This window comes from Rhinoraja longicauda, chromosome 5 (genome assembly GCF_053455715.1).
Source record: "Rhinoraja longicauda isolate Sanriku21f chromosome 5, sRhiLon1.1, whole genome shotgun sequence".
Taxonomy (NCBI): Eukaryota; Metazoa; Chordata; class Chondrichthyes; order Rajiformes; family Arhynchobatidae; genus Rhinoraja; species Rhinoraja longicauda.
This window is the reverse complement of record NC_135957.1, coordinates 6044740-6060565: the sequence shown is the minus strand read 5'-3', so window position 1 is coordinate 6060565 and position 15826 is coordinate 6044740. Positions and strand designations below refer to the sequence as shown.

Below are 15826 nucleotides of genomic sequence, written 5' to 3'. Positions count from 1 at the left end.
TATTGGGATAAATTTGTGACAGTCGAGCTTTGGAAAAATGAATTCTAAAGAGTGCCTTAAACTGTATGAGAGTGAGACAAGCACAAGGCAAGCTTGTGTGGATTTTATTAAGAGCAGTGTCCCACCAGTTATCCTCCAGGTTCAACCCCATTTCACACTCCCAGGCAGTCTTGACTTTGGTAGCTGGTAAACCGTCATAAGACAAGACTTTGTTATAGACCTTCGAGATGAGTGACTTTTGAAAGGGGTCAAAAGTGAGAAACTCATCCCACAGTTGACTTGGGGTAAGGAAGGAAAAGATGGAAACAAAGATTTAACGCAATGACCTCTGGCCCTCGATTCCTCTACTCAGGGCAAAAGACGAGTTCTTTGCAACTCTTTTTCCCATTAAAAAAAACGTATGTTGTTCCTTAACCACTGTAGTGAAACACAGGAACAATCTATAAGGTGACTGTGAATGCAGCTAAGGAAAAGCAGCAGGGTTTGTAGTCTGGTAATATGATTCTGTTCATTCAGCGAGGCTTCCTGTTCAGATCACCAGGCAGATTAATAGCATCAGTGAACGTGTTAATGCCACGAACCTGCCAATACATTCAGGGCTTTAAATGCAAGATCTGTTCCTTTTGGAAAGGTGTTGATGCAGCTGGCAAGACATGAGACGGTGCAGAGACAATTATTTGCAAGGGAGAAAAAAAAATGATAAACCACAAAGCAGGACGTCCATTTCTTGTGCCTTTCTTCGCTTGCAGCCTCAGCCGTAGATACCAAATCCTTTCGTGTTTTTGCCTTCTTTATATTCCCCTTTCTCCCCTGCCTAACTGCCTTGTTTGATTTATTATTGAGCCACTTGGTGTGGGGGTGGATTGCTAGTGATGGTCAGGATGGACTCGGATTACAGCTTTGAAATACACGCATGCTGTTGGTTCCTTGGCAAGGACACACATCCCTCCTGCATGCTGCACAAGTCAGAGTTTACTCCAGCCTCTTTAAAGAAAGGGGGCCCTTGTCTGTACCAATGGGATACTGGAAGGAATGAGCAAATCTTGTAACTTCCCAGTCTGAGGCATTTTGTATCGTATCCCAGCACTCCACGTCGGAGGCCTCTTTATCCATCTGGTCCTTAAGCCCTGTTTTTTTTGTCCTGTGAAGAGCCTTGGGATGTTTTGCTAGATTAATGGTGCTATACAACTACATTTTGGTGTTGTTCTTCAAATGCATCATGGTTTATTAACACCATATTTGACATAAATGCTTTCATTGCTTCCCACCCGCCCAACCAAAATAACAAAGCTGTTTCTTTGGGGCGCTCCTTAACAGGGCATCCGGCAAGACCTCTTAGTTTCAGCTAAAATGACATTGGCAATCTTCATTCAGTGCCAAGAACCACAAGCTAAAGATCGACCCAATTCCATTCCAAGGCATGGAGAAAGGACAGGGAATGGGATGGCCTAGAGGAATAGGGACAGCTCGTCTGGGATTAGGACTGCTGACTCCTGCTAGTGAAACCAAGAACCCAGTATGGATAAGATTTCCCAGCAATGAAATAGACTATTGCATTAAATATTTATGAAATAACCACTTTTAAATACCTCCCTTAAACTGCACAGAAGCACTGCCTGCACACAGAAGTTCCCTGGATAGGGTGGGTGTGCAGAGGATGCTTCCACTAGTGGGAGTGTCAAGGACCAGAGGTCATAGCCTCAGAATTAAAGGACTTTCCTTTAGGAAGGAGATGAGGAAGAATTTATTTAGTCAGAGGGTGGTGAATCTGTGGAATTCGTTGCACAGAAGGCAGCGGAGGGCAGGCCAATGGATATTTTTATGGCAGAGATACATAGATTCTTGAATAATATGGGTGTCAGGAGTTATGGGGAGAAGGCAGGAGAATGGGGTTAAGAGGAAAAGACTCCCACACTCCAAAGACGTACAGGTTTGTAGGTTAATTGACTGGGTAAATGTAAAAATTGTCCCTAGTGGGTGTAGGACAGTGTTAATGTGCGGGGATCGCTTGGCGGCGCGGACTTGGTGGGCCGAAAAGGCCTGTTTCCGCGCTGTATATATATGATATGATATGATATGACTCTGTGCATCCATCCGATCTATTCCTCTCGTGATTTTGTATACCTCTATAAGATCCCCCCTCATCCTCCTGCATTCCATGGAATAGAGTCCAAGCCTACTCAATCTCTCCTTATAGCTCAGACCCTCTAGTCCTGGCAACATCCTCGTAAATCTTTTCTGAACCCTTTCAAGCTTGATAATATCTTTCTGATAACATGGTGCCCAGAACTGAACACAAAATTCTAAATGCGTTCTCACCAACGTCTTAATACAACTGCAACATGACCTCCCAACTTCTATACTCAATACTCTGACTGATGAAGGCCAAAATGCCAAAAGCCTTTTTGACCACCTAATCTACCTGCGACTCGACCTTCAAGGAACCATATAACTGTTCTCCTAGATCCCCCTGCTCTACAACACTACCCAAATGCCTACTATTTACGGTGTAGGTCCTGCCCTTGTTCGACGTCCCAAAATGCAACACCTCACATTTCTGTGCATTAAATTCCATCAACCATTCCTCTGCCCACCTGGCCAATCGATCCAGATCCTGCTGCAATCGTTCACAACCATCTTCACTATCTGCAAAACCACTCACTTTTGTTTCATCAGCGAACCTGCCAATCTTGCCCTGTATGTTCTCATCCAAATCATTGATGTAGATGACAAACAGTAACGGGCCCAGCACTGATCCATGAGGTACACCACTAGTCACAGGCCCCCAGTCTGAGAAGCAACCTTCCACCATCACCCTCTGCTCTTTCCATGGAGCCAATTTGCTATCCATTCAGCTATCTCTCCTTGGATCCCATGTGATCTAACCTTCCAGAGCAGCCTACCATGCGGAACCTTGTCGAATGCCTTACTGAAATCCATGTACACAACATCTACGGCTATGCCCTCATCAACCTTTTTGCTTACGTCTTCAAACAAAATCAATCAGATTTGTGAGACACAACCTCCCACTTACAAAACTATGCTGACTGTCCCTAATCAGCCCTTGCCCTGTGATGTCACTTCCCCCCCCCCCCCCCCCCCGGACCCCGTGATTAGTCGGACCAGATCCAGTGAGAGTTCGAGCCTGACAAACAACGAGTCGATGCCAACATGACTCAGCCCACCACACCCAGCAGATTCACAAGAAAAAGTACATTATGTGCAATAACATTCAACGCTTCTGCCAAAGGATCATCTGCTCCTGTTCCTGCAACCTGCAGCCCAAGGAAGGCAGAGAGAGTTAAACTGATTTTCAGCATCTTGGTCACTGTTGGATGCACCCAGTCACTCTCCACACCTTCAGCTGGATCTGCTGTCGAGCAGTAAGTTCAATCCTCTTTATATTGTTTTACATAGATAATTTTGAATATTACTGCTGAGAAATGAAGTCATCTTATATATCATGCAAACTTTGTTTTATTCCAAGCTTCTGCTAGATTTTGGTATAATTATTCCTCGATATGCTGACACTGAGGAAACCTGAGTATCTCTAATTCATCACCCCATTCACTCTGTGACCCTGGTTTGTTGTTTCCTGAACTGTTACAAGAAGACAATAGACAATAGACAACAGCTGCAGGAGGAGGCCATTCGGCCCTTCGAGCCAGTACCGCCATTCAATGTGATCATGGCTGATCATTCTCAATCAGTACCCCGTTCCTGCCTTCTCCCCTGACTCCGCTATCCTTAAGAGCTCTATCTAGCTCTCCCTTGAATGTATTCAGAGAATTGGCCTCCACTGCCTTCTGAGGCAGAGAATTCCACAGATTCACAACTCTCTGACTGAAAAAGTTTTTTCTCATCTCAGTTCTAAATGGCCTACCCCTTATTCTTAAACTGTGGCCCCTGGTTCGGGACTCCCCCAACATTGGGAACATGTTTCCTGCCTCTAACGTGTCCAATCCCTTAATAATCTTATATGTTTCGATAAGATCCCCTCTTATCCTTCTAAATTCCAGTGTAAGCAATTATCAATAGACATTAAAAGGAGCTATAAAAACGTAACATATTTCAAAAACAAATGTAATATGCACGATTAGTTGGCATTCAGACTTCTTCAGGAGTTAGCTTTGATAATCCAATATGTTTTACGAAGTTTCGACAGCATATAATTTCTTCCTCTATGTCCAATCTGTTCATGAATATGTCGTAACAGCGATGTTGAAATAAGATAGTTCTTCTAGAGAATAATAGGATGCTTAGCTTCATCAGGCATCGCTAGTTTATTCAGGCAACCACCTACTCCCAGAAGTCCTTTATCCAGTATCGGGTGAAGCCTGTACAAATGACTACTTCTTTTCACATAATGCTCACCATCTTCTAATGTTCATAGCTCTTCCTTGTATCCTTGTCTTTGACAGAAAGAGATAACTGCATTTTCTGCCTTAAAAAGGTCATCAGGACATAAACACTGTCCTTGGTATGATGCCTTAAAGACTTGCATTTCGTTGTCAACATTATCTTTCAGCTTGCCAGGATCCGTTTCAAGGCTACTCATAGCAGCCTGAGTTCCTTTCTCTTATTGCAAAAGCATTGTCTTTACTTTAAGAAACCAAGCTACCACAGTCTTCAACTTATTCCATGATGAGAAATGGGTAATTAAATAGTTTGTTGAATCCAACGGGTCCTTGATAATGGCGTTCACTAAGATGTCTTGCTTGATCTCCGGATCATTAGCAGAGATGTCAGTTTCCAGGTTAAACTTTGGCCATTCTCGGTCTGGTTTACAGAGAAACTTTGGCCCAATGATCCATCTCGTATTGCTTAAGAAGCGGTCTGCTGTTAATCCTCTAGAGGCTTCATCCACTGGATTTTCCTTGGTATTAACATATTTCCACTGTGATACATTAGTAGCATCCCTTACAAAAGAGATCTTGTTTGCTACAAATGTTAGGAAGCGTTTGTTTTCATTGTTGATGTACTTAAGCGCTGTCATGCCATCAGTCCAGAAAGTAGATTGCTCCAGCTTAAGCTGCAGTTCTTTTTGCAGCAATATGTCAATTCTGACAGCTAAGACTGCGGCTGTAAGCTCCATTCTGGGAATCGTCATTTGCTTCAATGGTGCCACTCTGGCCTTTCCCATTAAGAATGCAACAAATACTTAATTGTTATCATTTTCCAGTCTTAGATATGAAACAGTACCGTAACCACTTTCACTTGCGTCAGAAAAGTGTTGCAGCTGTGGATATTTGATTCGACCAAATGTTTGTAGGCTTCATACACCGGTCCACTCTGAACTCCGAGATCTTGTTGAGATCTTCTAACCACTCTGTCCATCGCTGAGAGAAAATTTGCGTTATACTCTCATCCCATCCAAGTTTCTTCTTACAGAGATCCTGCAAAATTAACTTGGCTGGTAGTGTAAATAGTGCAAGAAATCCCAAAGGGTCGTAAACAATCACAGACAGAATGCCCCGTCTTGTACATGGTCGCTCCTGAATCAAAATTCTGAACTTGAACACATCTGTTTCACATCTGCACCAGTGCAATCCCAGTGCTCTCTCCATTGGCAGATTGTCTGTCCAAATCCAATTCCCGGCTCTCCTTGGCTCTGTTAACCAGTGGAATGGTTCCCAATACAGCACGGCTGCTGCTAATCCATTTCGATAGCATGAATCCTCCCTTGTTGCAGAGGGAAGTCAGATGTTTTACCATTTGGATTGCTTCATATTCCGTAGGCATGGATTTTAAACAATCGTCCACATAGAAATTGCTCTTTACTGTGTTTGTCACTTCTTCTGGAAAGTGAGCTTTATTGTCCTCGGCGGTTTTCTTCAATGCGAAGTTTGCCCAACTTGGTGATGACATTGCTCGAAAGAGATGTACCTTCATCCGGCATTCAATGAGATCTTGTTGTGCATCGCCATCCGGCCACCATAGGAATCGCGTGTAGTCGACATGGTTTTCCGATACCTTGACCTGATGAAACATTGCCTTGATATCTGCCATCAAAGCCACCGGCTCTTCTCTGAATCTGATGAGAACTCCGATGAGTGAGTTCGTTAGGTCTGGACCTAACATCGCTGAAAGATTTTCCAGATAGAAATTTCTCGGCGACAGCTGGCTTGTCGCCAGGTATCGTTGCTTATTGCGGGCGCTGTCGCGCGCTGTCCCCAGGTTTGCTAGGTTGGCGCAGGTGCATTTAGAAGCACGTAATATTAAATTAATTCAAGTCATTTGAAGATACCATAAAATACTTGTGTTTAACCAATTTATTTACCATCAGGACATTTGACAGGTAGATTGGAATCGACAGTTTGACGGTCATGTAAGCGTGGGAATTTCGCGATGTTTCCGAAGACGGTGTAATTTCAACCAAGGGGCTCTTTACGCCTGAACTTACATCTGTAATAACCCGTTCTGGCTGAGCTGCCATCCATTTATTTAAGTAGGGCCGTAAAACTATGCATATTAAACTAAACCAAAAGCAACAGTTTTGAACGAACAGATGGCGGTTCAAAGTTGCGCGCTAAATAAAAGTTTAACAATTTGAGCTTGACCTGCAATTATAATTTTTTTTAAAAGGCAAGAAGACTATTAAGAGATTTTTTTTTCAACGTAATTAAAACTCAAGCTTCCAGCCAGAAGTTAAACTTTGTGAATTTAGCACCTTGAGCGGTTAACAGTAGTTCCAGAGAGGAGCCTGACTGGTGAATCTGGTGTGTGTTACTGACGGGAAACCTTCACCCTGAATCCAATGGGGAGGTTTAAATAAAATGCGAAACTAGCAAATGCTACAAAGTAAAATATTCAAAGCAAGTTTTTTTAAAAAAACGTGTGGAAGAAGGAACTGCAGATGCTGGTTTACACTGAAGATGGAATATGTGAATTTCGGTCGGGACCCTTCTTCAAACTGAGAGTCAGGGGAGAGGGAAACTAGACATATGAAGAGTTTCAAAGAAGTTCTTAAATAACTTTGCACTATCAAACCTCCCTGTAGAAGTGGTGAAATGTACACCGGCAGCTAATCACATCTCTGGGGAGAATGAATGGGTGACATTTTGGGGTCGACACACAGTACTTCAGACCAAGAAACGTCACCCATTCCTTCTCTCCTGACACGCTGCCTGGCCCGCTGAGTTACTCCAGCTCTTTGTGTCTATCTTTGGTTGTCACATGCGTTCTGGACGACCTGACTCAGTCATTGTCGTAGGGTAAAAGAAAATTTTGGCGATCTGCTACGACTTTGACAGTCGCCGGCAGTCGCCTAAAAAATGCCTGAGTGGGACAGGCTCTTAAATATAATCGGTCTTTCCATGCTCAACTTCCTGATACAATTGTTCAGACATTCATGGAATCAGCACACACAGAGTTAATGTCACCAAGTCACAGAGGGTTAAGGTCACCAAGTGGAACAGCAATGGCAGGTATTCCTAGGAATAATGCAGAAGTTGCAGGATCAATTCATCCCAAAGAGGAGGAAAGATTCTAAGGGGAGTAAGAGGCGTCCGTGGCTGACAAGGGAAGTCAAGGACAGCATAAAAATAAAAGAGAAGAAGTATAACATAGCAAAGAAGAGTGGGAAGCCAGAGAATTAGGACTCCTTTAAAGAGCAACAGAAGATAACTAAATACAGGGAGAAAAGATGAGGTACGAAGGTAAGCTAGCCAAGAATATAAAGGAGGATAATAAAAGCTTCTTTAGGTATGTGAAGGGGAAAAACATAGTTATGGCAAATGTGGGTCCCTTGAAGACAGAAGCAGGGAAATTTATTATGCGGAACAAGGAAATGGCAAATGTGTTGAACCGGTACTTTGATCTGTCTTCACTAAGGAAGATACAAACAATCTCCCAGATGTTCTAGAGGCCAGAGATCCTAGGGTGACGGAGGAACTGAAGGAAATTCACATTAGGCAGGAAATGGTGTTGGGTAGACTGATGGGACTGAAGGCTGATAAATCCCCAGGGCCTGATGGTCTGCATCCCAGGGTACTTAAGGAGGTGGCTCTAGAAATCATGGACGCATTGGTGATCATTTTCCAATGTTCTATAGATTCAGGATCAGTTCCTGTGGATTGGAGGGTAGTTAATGTTATCCCACTTTTTGAGAAAGGAGGGAGAGAGAAAACAGGAAATTATAGACCAGTTAGTCTGACATCAGTGGTGGGGAAGATGCTGGAGTCAATTATAAAAGACGAAATTACGGAGCATTTGGATAGCAGTAACAGCATCGTTCCGAGTCAGCATGGATTTACGAAGGTGAAATCATGCTTGACTAATCTTCTGGAATTTTTTGAGTTTCCAAATACACAGGACAAGATGTTAGAAATCCAAAGTGCCAAATGTGTACTTGTTCCCGGTGGTGATGGGAGGCTTATGCACTCACCTATGCTCCTCCGATGTTGAGAAAGGCTAGGCAGACACGTCATTGAGGTTATCAAGTGGGCACCTACTTTCATTGACGTTTTGCTGATTGGACCCACGGCGTCTCCAGTAGGCTCAGCAGTGCATTCTGGCATCCCAGAACCACCCCCTCTGCATCTGCCTACCCGGCTTATTTGGGAGATCAGATGGGGTTTTCCAAATCTTCTGGAATTTTTTGAGGATGTAACTAGGAAAATGGACAGGCGAGAGCCGGTGGATGTGGTGTACCTTGACTTTCAGAAAGCCTTCGACAAGGTCCCACATAGGAGATTAGTGGGCAAAATCAGAGCACATGGTATTGGAGGTAGGGTACTGACATGGATAAAAAATTGGCTGACAGACAGAAAGCAAAGAGTGGGGATAAATGGGTCCCTTTCAGAATGGCAGGCAGTGACTAGTGGGATACCGCAAGGCTCGGTGCTGGGACTGCAGCTATTTACAATATACATTAATGAAGGGATTAAAAGTAACATTAGCAAATTTGCAGATGACACAAAGCTGTGTGGCAGTGTGAACTGTGAGGAAGATGCTATGAGGTTGCAGGGTGACTTGGACAGGTTGTGTGAGTGGGCAGATGCATGGCAGATGCAGTTTAATGTGGATAAGTGTGAGGTTATCCACTTTGGTGGTACGAATAGGAAGGCAGATTATTGTCTGAATGGTGTCAAGTTAGGAAAAGGGGACGCACAGCGAGATCTGGGTGTCCTAGTGCATCAGTCACTGAAAGGAAGCATGCAGGTACAGCAGGCAGTGAAGAAAGCCAATGGAATGTTGGCCTTCATAACAAGAGGAGTTGAGTACAGGAGCAAAGAGGTCCTTCTACAGTTGTACAGGGCCCTAGTGACACCGCACCTGGAGTACTGTGTGCAGTTTTGGTCTCCAAATTTGAGGAAGGATATTCTTGCTATTAAGGGCGTGCAGCGTAGATTAACTAGATTAATGGCGGGACTGTTGTATGTTGAATGACTGGAGCGACTAGGCTTGTATACACTGGAATTTAGAAGGATGAGAGGGGATCTTATTGAAACATATAAGATTATTAAGGGGTTGGACATGTTAGATGCAGGAAACATGTTCCCAATGTTGGGGGAGTCCAGAACCAGGGGCCACAGTTTAAGAATAAGGGGTAGGCCATTTAGAACGGAGAAGAGGAAAACAAAATTCAGTCAGAGAGTTGTAAATCTGTGGAATTCTCTGCCTCAGAAGGCAGTGGAGGCCAATTCTCTGAATGCTTTCAAGAGAGAGCTAGATAGAGCTCTTAAGGATAGCGGAGTCAGGGGGTATGGGGAGAAGGGAGGAATGGGGTACTGATTGAGAATGATCAGCCATGATCACATTGAATGGCGGTGCTGGCTCGAAGGGCCGAATGACCTACTCCTGCACCTGTTGTCTATTGTCTATTGTCTATTGTTTTCATCTAGCCCACAGCTATCAACGGCCCGTTTCCTTTATCATCATTACTTTTTTGCATATCTTTCATTCATTTGTTCTACATCTCTACATCATCTATATTTCTCATTTCCCTTTCCCCTGAATCTCAGTCTGAAGAAGGGTCTCGACCAAAAACGTCACCTATTCCTTTTCTCCAGAGATGCTGTCTGACCCGCTGAGTTGCTCCATCTTGTTGTGTCTATGTGCTCAATACTCCAGGTGTGGTCTCACCAAGGACCCAAAGACTGGCAGTTTACATCCTGTATCTCAACAGTCAAGAGAGGTCAAGAATGAAGAGAGTTTAATTGCCATATGGACTGGCAATGGAACATTGAAATTCTTACTTGCTGCAGCTTTAGTTTGGTTTATTTTAGTTTATTGTCTCGTGTTCTGAGGTACAGTGAAAAGCTTTACCGGCGCAAATAAATATAGAATAATCAGCATAGTCCACCATTCTCTGTAGCCTCTTGCGATTATGTGCATTGAATTTGCCATAATAGGCCATAATGCATCCAGTCAACATACTCTCTACAGTGCATCTGCAGAGTTTTGGTTGAGTATTCGATGACCAAACCACTTTAAACTTCAAAGACGAGGCGCTGATGTGTTTTCTTCCTTATCTTTGTACTGCACCCAAAACAGGCCATCCGTTTTAACCTGGGTGCGTTAGAGAGAACTGGGTAGAAGTGGGGGCTGGAGGGCATTCTGCCTCAGTCCCCGTTTCAGCCATAAGGTGATGCTGATGGCTTTGTCGGGGGCTGGGATCCCCAGGGAGGGGTTGGATGGAATGCCCACTCCCGCCCTCTGTACTTTGTGGAAAGATCACTGTCGGGGGGAGGACGAGCGAGTCTGGGGAGAAAGGAACCAACATTACCCTGAAAGAGGGGTGGAGGCCTTCTCTCAACCCTCCCCCTGACACCCTACAGATGGTCAGTCGCGATACCCATGGGGTGGCATCCACAGAGGGAGGAGTTGAGGGATGGAGACCCCCCCCCCCCCCCCCCTGTCCCACTCCCATAGGGATGTGGCCTGGTCCCCCGGCAGATATATTCAGCACTCCTTTCCCAGCCAGGAGACCTGAGGCCATACGTACCCATGGCAAAACAATGCTGTACATTCCCCTCCCCCTCCACCTCCTTAAGCCTACGGCCTATAGTTTTTGATGTCCTTCACATGGAAAAAAGGTTCTGAGTGTCTCTGCTCCCTCTGCCACTCCCTCTTCCCCCCACTCCCATCAGGCAAAAGGTACAGAAGTGTGAAAATGCACACCTCCAGATTCAGGGGCAGTTTCTTCCCAGCTGTTATCAGGCAACTGCACCATCCCACCACAACCAGAGAGCAGTGCTGAACTACTATCTACCTCTCTGGTGACCTTCGGACTATCCTTGATCGGCATTTACTGGCTTTACCTTGCACTAAACGTTATTCCCTTATCTCCTGCTCATTCCCTTATCATGTGTCTCTACACTGTAAATGGATCGATTGTAATCATGTATGGTCTTTCTGCTGACTGGTTTGCACGCAGCAAAAGCCTTTCATTGTACCTTGGTACCCGTGGCCATAAACTAAACTAAACTGAAACTGAAACTGAATCTGAAACACCTCTATCACGTAACCCCCAACTGAAGCTGTGACAACAAGCCCAGCCTATCAAATTCTCCTCGTAACTGAAGTCGTCGGGCGGCACAGTGATGCATAAGTAGAGTTCATAAGGTTATAAGGTCATAAACGATAGGAGAAGAATGAGGCCATTCAACCCATCAAGTCTACTCCGCCATTCAATCATGGGTGATCCTTCTCTCCCTCCTAACCCCATTCTCCTGCCCCCTCCCCATAACCCCTGACACCTGTACTAATCAATAATCTATATCTCTGCCTTAAATATATCCACTGCCTTGGCGCCTTTTGACGTTGTTGCCTTTCAATACTCAGAGTTAAATGCAACACATGTAAAGCATCCTGTGGGTATTTAATTGCTATATGATACCACACAGCTACAGGGTGTTACTACTCCTCAGGCTGGGACACCGTTATTGCAACATAGAAAACAAGAACTTCGCACATAACATTTCACGTCACGTAACCCTTCACAAGTCAATAGCTTGACTTGTTCTCAATGAGGAGCTGCATCAGGCCAAGTTTGCTATACCAGGCAATGTAAAATGTCTCGCTGTCAATGTCATGGCCGTCTCTCTCCAATCGTTGCATAAATTGCTTGACCAGTTGTTCACAGTCCTGACTGTCAATTTTCTCGTTGAAAGTTCTGCAAAATAATCGAGTAACGTTATCAGACATGTCTGCCCTGCAGTTACATTGCCGTCGATGTTAGGCTGCGAGATGAAGGTTGGTTCATGGAGTTATTTGGTGGGTCTTTGATGTTGGTGTTTATCAAAGAGTGATAACTACATTTGCTCCTTAAGAATAAGGGGTTGGGCCATTTAGGACTGAGATGATGAAATACCTTTGCACCCAGAGAGTTGTGAATCTGTGGCATTCTCTGCCACAGAGGGCAGTGGAGGTCAATTCACTGGATGTTTTCAAGAGGGAGTTAGATTTAGCTCTTAAGGCTAAAGGAATCAAGGAATATGGGGAGAAAATAGGAACGGGGTACTGATTTTGGATGATCAGCCGTGATCATATTGAATGATGGTGTTGGCCCAAAGGGCTGAATGGCCTACTCCTGCACCTATTTTCTATGTTTCTATGTTTCCTGCTAGATATTTATCAGTATCTGGCAAAGGTTGCTTGGTGTGGTGCTGCTGTGTTAGGCCATTCGTCCCATCTAGTCTACTCCGCCATTCAGTCATGGCTGCGCTATCTTTCCCCCTCGAGCCCATTCTCCCGCCTTCTCCCCATAACCTTTGGCACCCTTACTAGTCAAGAATCTCTGCCTTAAAAATATCCACTGACTTGGCCTCCTCAGCTGTCCATGGCAATGAATTCCACAGATTCACCACCCTCTGGCTAAAGAAATTCCTCCTCGTCTCCTTTCTTTCTGAGACTATGGCCTTTTATTCTGAGGCTGTGCCCTTTAAATCTGAGGCCGTGCCCTTTAATTCTGAGGCTGTGCCCTTTAATTCTGAGGCTGTGCCCTCTGGTCCTAGACTCTCCCACTAGTGGAAACATCCTCTCCACATCCACTCTATCCAGGCCTTTCACTATTGAATAGGTTTCAATGAGTGTCCGTCCATTGAGGAGGCTGAGAGTTTTGTGGGGAGCACGATATTACACTGCTCAAGGAGAGTGAACTGCCAGCCACATCAGCAGGGAAGCAGCATTGAGAAACGTCAAACTAACTCCAGCAGGATTCAGACTGATGGGATGAAAGTGGACTTCTATAGTGTGATAATGAGTACATTTAACTTAGTTTAAAGACATGTTGGCCCACATCGGCCAACATGTCCCAGCTACCCTAGTCCCACCCGCCTGCGTTTGGGCCATATTCCTCTAAAGCTGTCCTATCCATGTACCTGTCCGACTGTTTCTTAAATGTTGGGATAGTCCCTGCCTCAAATACCTCCTCTGGCAGCTTGTTCCATGCACCCACCACCCTTTGTGTGAAAAAATTGCCCCTCGGATTCCTATTAAATCTTTTCCCCTTCACCTTAAAACTATGTCCTCTGGTTCTCGATTTACCTACTCTGGGCAAGATCTACCCGATTTATTCCTCTCACGATTTTATACACCTCAATAAGATCACCCTTCATCCTCCTGCGCTCCAAGGAATAGAGTCCCAGCCTACTCAACCTCGCCCTGTAGCTCAGACACTTAAGGCCTGGCAACATCCTCGTAAATCTTCTCTGTACCCTTTCCAGCTTGACAACCCCCTTCCCATAACATGGTGTCCAGAACTGAACACAATAACCTACAAACCCACACGTCTTTGGGATGTGGGGGGGGGGAAACTGGAGCACCCGGAGGAAACCCAGGCGGTCTCAGGGAGAACGTGCAAACTCCACACCCGAGGTCAGGATTGAACCCGGGTCTCTGGCATTGTGAGGCAACGGCTCTACCAAGAAGTCGCCAGGAAGGTTAAACATTTACTTTGTGTGTTTTGTGAACATGTAGATAGCCTATTACTGAATATGGAGTTAGTTAATGTCCTACAGCAAAAGTGTGTGCAGGTAGTTTAGATACCACTTTGCCTTTGGCTTGGTTTTCTTGGTTGAGCGCATATCCTGGTGTTATAGCACAAGCACTTTGTGTTTTCACAGTAAAACTGAGGTTCAGTCCAAACATTGTACACCATCATTTTAGTGTGGCACGGTGGCGCAGCGGTAGAGTTGCTGCCTTACAGAGCCAGAGACCCAGGTTCGATCCTGACTATGGGTGCTGTCTGTACGGAGTTTGTACGTTCTCCCCGTGACCTACGTGGGTTTTCTCCGGGATCTCTGGTTTCCTCCCACACTCCAAAGACGTACAGGTTTGTAGGTTAATTGGCTTTGGAATAATTGTAAATTGTCCCTAGTGTGTGTAGGATGGTGTTAGTGTGCGGGGATCGCTGGTTGGCGTGGACTTGATGGGCTGAAGGGCCTCTTTGCATGCTGTGTCTCTAAAGTATGTTGAGTGCTAATGACCAAATGTACTTACCGCGTGAAATAAGAAAGGGGTGGGTCCTGTTGGATTGTAACTGCGGGATCAGTCGGCTCAGGTGGGAAGACGATGAAGAAAGGTATCAAAAGAGACACTTTAAATTTGGTTTGTAGTTTTCCATTCACCAAGAATCCTTGAATCGCCAAAGGCCCAGCGATAGGAACTACTCCGGCTGTTGTTTAACAAAGGCACCTTTTATATAACATCATCAATAGCATTGTGGCGCAGAACGGGCGCAGCGGTAGAGTTGCTGCCTTACAGCGAATGCAGCGCCGGAGACTCAGGTTCGATCCTGACAACGGGCGCCGTCTGTACGGAGTTTGTACGTTCTCCTCGTGACCTGCGTGGGTTTTCTCCGAGATCTTCGGTTTCCTCCCACACTCCAAAGACGTACAGGTATGTAGGTTAAGTGGCTTGATATAGATGTAAAAATTGTCCCTAGTGTGTGTAGGATAGTGTTAATGTGCGGGGATCGCTGGGCGGCGCGGACTCGGTGGGCCGAAGGGCCTGTTTCCGCGCTGTATCTCTAAAAGAAAATCTAAATCTGATGAATCAAGGTTTAGATTTAAGTTTAGCTTTAGGTTTATCATCGTCAGTGAGGTACAGTGAAAAGCTTTGTTCTGCGTGCTATCCAAACAGACCAGATATACCATACATAGATACAATCAGTTCAAACTCAAGTACAATAGGTGGAGCAAAGGGGAAGATACAGAGTGCAGAATATAGTTCTCAGCATTGTCGCGCACCAGTTCCAGAGACAAAAGTCCAATGTCCGCAATGGGGTAGAGGTGAATGGGACAGTGCCCTAGCTTATGGAAGGACCATTCAGAAGCCTGATAACAGAGGGGAAGAAGCTGTCCCTGAGTCTGGTGGTGCGCGCTTTCAAGCTTCTGTACCTTCTGCCGGGGGGGGACGTCTTTCATTATGCTGGCTGCTTTCCCGAGCCAGTGGGAAGTGTAGATGGAGTGGATGTTTTATGTGGTGGGGGGGGGGGGGGGAACTGCGGCCTAACATTATGGAGCTGGCGGTCTCTGCTGGAGACCAACTTCGGGAGCTCCACCGTAGAGCCTGCAGGACTTAACATCATGAGGTTGGCCATCCCTGTTGGGAATAGACCTTGGAACTCCAACCGTGGGAGCCTGCGGGACTTTAACATCGTGGAGCTGGCGGTCCCTGGTTTGGGATCAACCTCGGGAGCTCCAGGCCGTAGAAGCATGACCGCCGGGATCACGGGAGATTCAACCGCCCCCAACCGCTGTAGGACTATCCATCTGTCACCGTGTCTCTCTTGCCCTTTCTGCTCCACTCTCGCTCTCCCTAACCACTCCCTCTGCGATAACCCTCCAGATTACAAAGTGGCTGAATTACATTTCAGTGT

General features: G+C 45.4%; 1 protein-coding gene across 1 annotated transcript in view; it reads left to right on the top strand.

The window, feature by feature from the left end:
• The first annotated feature begins 3262 nt into the window (after positions 1-3262).
• LOC144593363 (xanthine dehydrogenase/oxidase-like) overlaps positions 3263-15826 on the top strand; it is a 159992-nt gene continuing 147428 nt past the window's right edge. Inside the window, exon 1 of the mRNA XM_078398816.1 lies at positions 3263-3383. The gene's annotated coding sequence lies outside the window, so the exon portion shown is untranslated. The remainder of the gene's footprint in view (positions 3384-15826) is intronic.